We start from the raw sequence: 6,967 nt of genomic DNA, 5'->3' as shown, positions 1-6,967 counted from the left end.
AATAGAGTGGAAGAAATTTAATTGTTTACGTTAAATAACAGTATTTAGACACCACCCCTAATTAGAAATTTCAGGCTGCCCCACTTCTCCCGCGTCCCACTTCTCCCCACTCTCCCCGACATATATTAAGAAAAATTATTTTTTGGAAAAGTTTTTTAAACTTGTTTGGTTAGAAAAAAATTGTGATGAAGTCAAGAAATGAATCACTAAGTGACAATTTTTTTTTTGTGCAAAAATTAGACCACAATAAAAATACTCTTTCGCTTTCTATTGTGGTTGTTTGTAAGCAAGTTAGGATATTTAGGAGCTTTTTAAAATCATTTTTAATATTTTTCGTATTCTCATACATTTGAAATTCTTTTTTGAGATCTTTTTTAGAATCATAAGTTGAACACACTTTTTAGGTTAATATGCTGCGTTTATAGCTATCGCCAATTTGTCTTTAATTTTTGTAACTGTTAAGCAATTATTCTTTTTAGAGGATTCGCTTTCAGTTTCAATATCGACATCTTCACTGAATAATCTATTAAAAAAGTCATTCATAAAACAAATAATAGCAGCTTTTGATGGTAGATTAGCTCTGGAGTTGCAGTTAATTGCAAATAGTGCGTTTGGATGCATTAAATCATGCATTAAAGTCACAAGATCTTTAGCTCTTCGCTCTTTGACGCAAAGAGAAAGAAATATTTCCTTTGAAATTGCATTACTATTATAACGTAGGAAATCAAATAAAATTTTAAAATTGCATTAGCAGTTAGAAAAGTTGTATCACATTAACCTAATGTCTTTACAGATGTTTTGATTGTTGACAAGTGTTAAAAATATTTTTTATAAACTGAAATATAAATATCTTTAAACAGCTCTTGGAAGATCAAGTCATATAGTGCTTCTATTTCTGAGTCCATTTACTTTTAAAAATCTTTCAACGATTACACATTTTCACATGGCTGTTTCATCTGGTCCGGCAATCAAGCAGTAAACTAATTTCTAATTTGTGCTTTACTTTTGCATGGTCTTGAATAACGGAATTTATTTTTAACAAAAGTTTAAAAACTTAACTGTTTTTCTAATCATTTGTAAAGCCGCATTTATATCAACTCTTCCTCATATATGGAGTTTAAAATTGTTTTAATTATCAATTTCGGTGTTCACTTTAGTTGTTACTGGAAATTCACTATAGTTGTTACTGGAAAAACGAGAAATTGGAAATTCACTATAGTTACTGGAAAAACGTGAATTATTTTCTAATAAATCAAAGTGACGAACATTAGGATTTTATTTTCTTGAATAATAAATTTAAAAATAGATTTTAAAGATTAACTAGCGCTTTATATTTTAAATAAAGACTTTGAATGTTTGCTTTGAACCGCCTTTTACAAGCCGATAGTCCTTTCGGTTCCTGCGCTCTGCGGGTCATAACATTTGTTAGTAAATGTCATTGGGCTAAAAACAAGGTCTTATTTGTAAAATTCTAGAAATTAGTTTTTTCTATACCTTTTAAATAAATGATGACATTTCACTTTCAATTATTTTACTGCTTTTTGTATGAGATTGAAAAGGCTAGAAAGTGTTTAGCGTTTTGTAATTGAAATAATGTCTTTGAATGTTTGTTTTGAATCACGTTTGATAGAAAAGTTCTGATTTGATTTTTTACATTTTTCGATATTATAGACGATATCTAATGTCAGATTATACACATTAAATAATCTTGTAGGTTTTTGTAACTTTGTAATATTTTAGAGGTGATAAGGAAAGTAACATCTCAATTCAAAAATGTTACGAAACGGACAAGAAACGACTTCAAACAACAATGAATATTTTTAGGCAAGTAGTATGTCTAGTGCTTAAGCACTCTAACATGCTTGCACAATATCTATTACGGCCTGAATTCTATGGTTGTAAATTGAACAACGGATCTTTTGAACCTATTATGACTGATAACCTGCCAGAACAAGTAGCGCCAGTAAAGGTGCTAATATTAAATAAGCTCGATACTGTCAATTTAATAATTTCTAAATTCTAAATTCTCTTGGTTATATAATACAGTTTATAAATATCAGAGTTGCAAAAATTTATATTTACAAGCTCAATTATTTTTAATTCTACTTTATCAACGAGAAGTGTTTTACAAATTACTCTTTTTCTTTATTGTTACCCGGTTTGGTAAAATAAATAACTCCCTATATTTGATGAAGTACAAATTTTCACCATTTTTTCACCAGATTTTGAAAGCTTAATTAATGCTCTTTCTATTTTTATAATAAATGTTTAAAAAACAGATTTAAAAATTTTTTGTTGCTACCAGGACCAATAAATTCATACCACGAGACAAAAGCATGAAAATTGACTGACACCTGTTAATTTTCAGACCTTTTTTTGAGCAAGGTCTTTATCAACAAAAAGGCATTTTTTGAGAAAATGTTAGCATGCACTTAGCCTTCACAGTCAAAAACATTCGTATTTATTTTAAGCTGCCTTTCTTTTGTTTAATTAATTTCATTTATTTATTACTAAATAGTACTAAAAATGTTATAACACCTTTACCTATGGAACTAAATAAGCTACAAGTTTGGCAAAAACCACTTTGAAATTTAAAAATCTTATAGAATGTCATTTATTTAAATTAACCAAGTTGGTTTTAAAAACTGCCTAAATCTCTTATATCAACAACAAAAAAATTTCATTTAAAGTTCAGTGTTGTTATTTTTTAAATTAAATAATGAAGAGTAAAACTCAATGGTCACTAGGGTGGAGCGATTTTGAAAATTGTTGAAATTTGATTTGCCTGAGCAGCAAATCAATATCTTTTGGTGAAAAAAGAACCTTACTCTCTTTTTTTTTTAGTTTAGATGAGTTCTTTGGATTCTAAATTTTTGATGGGTCCTAATATTGTTTAAATTTTTTTTTTTCTAAACTATATCAACTTGATACTTAAAAGAAGCAAAATAATATGCTGATTTTGAAAATAATATTTGTTTATATTAAAAAATTAAAATTAAAAAAGTAGAGTTGTTTTTTTCATTAAAAACCCCCGTCTTTAACAAAACGGGGGTTTTAAGGTATATTTTTGCAAGTATTTTTTTCACTAAAAAATTTTTTTAATAAAATTATTATTTATGAAACAAGCATTTTTTCTGCTTTTTTTGAGTCCAAGGTTGATATGGTTTAGAAAAAAAAAAATTCAAAAATATTAGGATCAGTCAAGAATTTAAATTCCAAAGAGGACCCTCAAGATGTTATCAAAATCAAAAAATATTTTTTTACTTTTATCTTATAATTAACAGACATTGATTGGTGTCTCAGTAATATTGGTTTTTAAACTCTTTTTTTTTTTGCTATGAAAATCGCTCCACCCTAATGGTCACGTAACAAACACATTTTGTTTGCAAATCATCCATAATCTTTTTCATTAACGTTATTTTTGAAGTGTAGTCGGAACAAATACTAACCATATCAAAGACATTTTAAAATATTTTTTGTTCAATAAATATATTTAAAATTACTTTCATTAGGTTTAATTGATAGATGTTCTAGAAAGAAAAACAAAAGTTTGTTTTTTCCATCCTTAAGACTTGATTTGCCTACTAAATTTTCTTTTCAATTTTTTTGTTATGTTTATTTTATCAGAAATCTAAACAAATTTAAAATAAAATTTATATAAAGGTTTTAGATTAAATATTTATACTTGATATTTTACTAAAAATGCAGTAATAATTTATTTTTAAGTTTCTTAAAGTTTAAAAATTTATTTTTAAGTTTCAACCTTGATCTTAAGTATGCTATCGAATACTAATTAAAAAACCTTTTATTAATTTTTTTTAATTAATAAAAAGTTTTTTAATTAGTATTCAAAAGCAACCAAGTTATTTTAAAATCCATTACATTTTATGCATGTAACAGATAAAATTAATTTTAGAAAAGTACACTTGATGTTGCATTTGCGAAGGAAAACTAAAATTTTAGAAATTGCGTATTAAATAATGTACAAAATTTCTTTATATAAAGTAAGCGTAATTTTTATAAATTTTAAAATTTCTTTATATAAAGTAAGCGTAATTATATAAAGTAAGCGTAAAGTAAGCAAAATTTCTTTATATAAAGTAAAGCGTAAAGGAGTTTCTTTGTTTTTTAAATTTATTTATTACAAAAAGCTGCTGATTCATTTTAAAACTGGTATTTTAACGAGTTAAAATATGTGTGGAAAACGTGAAATATATGAAAATATTTGAAAAACTGATCCTTGTGAAATTTTAAAATGATTGTTTTTATTTACATATATTTTAACAATTATTTCAAAAAACATGAATTTTTACTTTTTAGTAGCTTTTCTTACATTTCTTTTTAACATTCTCGACATATTTTTTAAACTTTTTATGCAAAAAAAAATACTTTGCACTACTGGATTTGAGTGTTTGTAGCATTATGGAGCACGGTCGTTTAGATGTGGAAAGTTATTATACGCAGGCGCAGTGTCAAATACAAATATCATAGTTTTAAAGATGGTGACAGCTTTTAGATACAAAAATATTTTCTGAGTAGCAACAACATTTAAATTTTTACTTAGTAGTTATTGTTTGTATATTTTTAATAGAATGAAATAATTATAAAGATAATTAAGCTGTTGATTCAAAAATGGTGAAAACAAGATAAAGAGGTTTAGTATATAAAAAACTGGTACTCTCTGCTACATTTATCTGACTGTTAATAGCGTGATTTGTTTCCATTTTTAAAACTCTTGTTCTAAAAATCTTAGTGTGACAACTAACTCAATTTTACTTTTTATTTCAAATAGTCTTATCTTGATTTGAGGTTTGTTTTTAGGTCTGAGTATTCAAGTATAAATATAAATATAAATATATATATATATATATATATATATATATATATATATATATATATATATATATATATATATATATATATATATATATATATATATATATATATATACATACATACATCACCCCTCGAGTTAGATTCGGTTTTTGGCTAAATATAAGAGACTTTCTTATATCATCAAAATGATTTTATCTATAAAACCAAGTTTTAGCAGATAGGGGTTTCAGCATAAACAAACCAGTTCTAAAGGAAAATATTCATTCAGATTCAATAGTTTCTTATTGCATAAAAAGTTTGTTCAATAAGATATTTTTACAAGAGTTTACAAAAATTTAACTTGACACCATTAATATTACAAATGCAATATTGTTATCATTTAAGTCAGCCAACAGTTGCAAATCAGATTAGCAGAGCAAAAGAAATCAAGGAAAGAGTGTGAGTCAAACCATCAAAACAAACAAATTTTCACAAGAAATTTCTTGTAACATCATGCTGTATTTTAAACAAAGGTTTTATTGATTCGGTGGAAGATGCTAAGAAAAATAATGATTTTGCAATCCTTAAGACGGCAACTGCTTTAAAACAAAAATGTGACTAAATAAAACAAGAATTAATTTATTTAGTTTGAATGCAAAAAAAAATCAGTTAATAAAGTTTAAACTAAAAGTTAGGCCTCAATTTGCAGGATTAATTTTTTCATTTTTCCTTTTATTTCCCAATAAAATCAAGTGGAAAACTTCGAAAGAGTAAAGAAAAGGAAATTGTCAGAAAGTATAAAAACCTAAACTCTGGGATAAAACATCCTGAACTTAAGGAAAACCCAGAAAAAGCTCATGAAAAGCTCATGAAAAGCTCATGAAAAGCTCATGGCTGATTCTAAACTTATTATTTTAACTTTTCTAGTTAAAAAATTTCAATTTTTATTCAAAAATACAATTACTATTATTATTTACTTGTTCATTTCAATGTGAACCAAATAATTTTAAACTGTTTATTTGTAATTTACAAAAATGTTTATTAGTTTTAGTAAGTAAATGAAAAATTAAAAGTAAAAGCAAGTTTTTATTTATTTATTGGAAATTGTTTTAGCTGTAGATTTGGTATAAGTAGACGAGCACATGTCAATCCAAGATAACTTGATTACATCCATACCAATACTTAAAAAAGATTATTCAATTTCTTTTATTTTAAAACCCTTGACATTTTCCCAAAATTGGAAGAGTGTTATTCACTTAACAACAGGAGACGATCATAAAAAATATGGATCCAGAATCCTTGCTATATATGCGAATAAGAATGGCTCAGGTTTTTTACAAATTAATTCTGCAGTAAATGGAGATTTTAACTATCACTTTTTGACCCAGCCATTGCAACTGAATGAATGGTCAAGCATAAATATATCGCAAACTCAACTCAATGAAAAGTTTATGTACAATGCGTATTTAAATGAGTTAATTATTGGTAACATTGAAAACACAATGCCGCGAACGTTTTCTAATGTTTTGGTGTATGCTACAAATCCATGGCATATCGCACAGGATGGTTTTATCAAATAATGGTGAGAAAGTTTTTTTTTTAATAGTATTTTTAACAATATTGTGTAGAAAGTTAAATATCTTCATTTTAATTTAAAATATATATTTTTTAGATAATTACAGATGTTAATAGTTTTTTGTTTAATGACTACAGATGTTAATAGTGAATAATGTTTTAAATGATTACGAATGATTCAAATGAAGAAAGTTAATAAATTCTTTTTTAGGAGCTAAGCATAGATTAACGATAGCGCAACTTGGTCCGCTACTCCGCAACCCTGCTACATGTGGACTTTTCATTTTTTAGATGAGTTGCGAAAGCGCTTTTACTAAGAAATTTTGGTAGCGGAGTAAGGTCGCTACCAAAAAAGAAATCTATGAAAATAATTTCAGAAGAGTGCAATTTGATTTTAAAGCTTTGAAGAAGCGGTAATAGTGCTTTATATAAAATGTCTGCAACTAACTTAATGTAATATTTATATTATGCATATATATGCATTAATCTAGACTTTTCCATCATCTTATTAAATTAATCTTTATTTAAAATTGAAAAATTACTTTTAAAAATACAATTGCACAATAACTGCTATTTT

The 6,967-nt window shown here is 26.0% G+C and overlaps 1 long non-coding RNA gene across 1 annotated transcript in view; it reads left to right on the top strand.

Annotated features, from left to right (window-relative positions):
* The first annotated feature begins 5,933 nt into the window (after positions 1 to 5,933).
* Positions 5,934 to 6,967, top strand: part of LOC136079068 (uncharacterized) — a 1,350-nt gene continuing 316 nt past the window's right edge. The window contains exons 1-2 of the long non-coding RNA XR_010637919.1: positions 5,934 to 6,397; positions 6,602 to 6,803. This is a non-coding gene — a long non-coding RNA (uncharacterized LOC136079068). The remainder of the gene's footprint in view (positions 6,398 to 6,601; positions 6,804 to 6,967) is intronic.

Source organism: Hydra vulgaris, chromosome 04, assembly GCF_038396675.1.
Source record: "Hydra vulgaris chromosome 04, alternate assembly HydraT2T_AEP".
Classification (NCBI taxonomy): domain Eukaryota; kingdom Metazoa; phylum Cnidaria; class Hydrozoa; order Anthoathecata; family Hydridae; genus Hydra; species Hydra vulgaris.
Note: the sequence above shows the minus strand (reverse complement) of the source record. Positions and strands in the feature narration are given on the sequence as shown.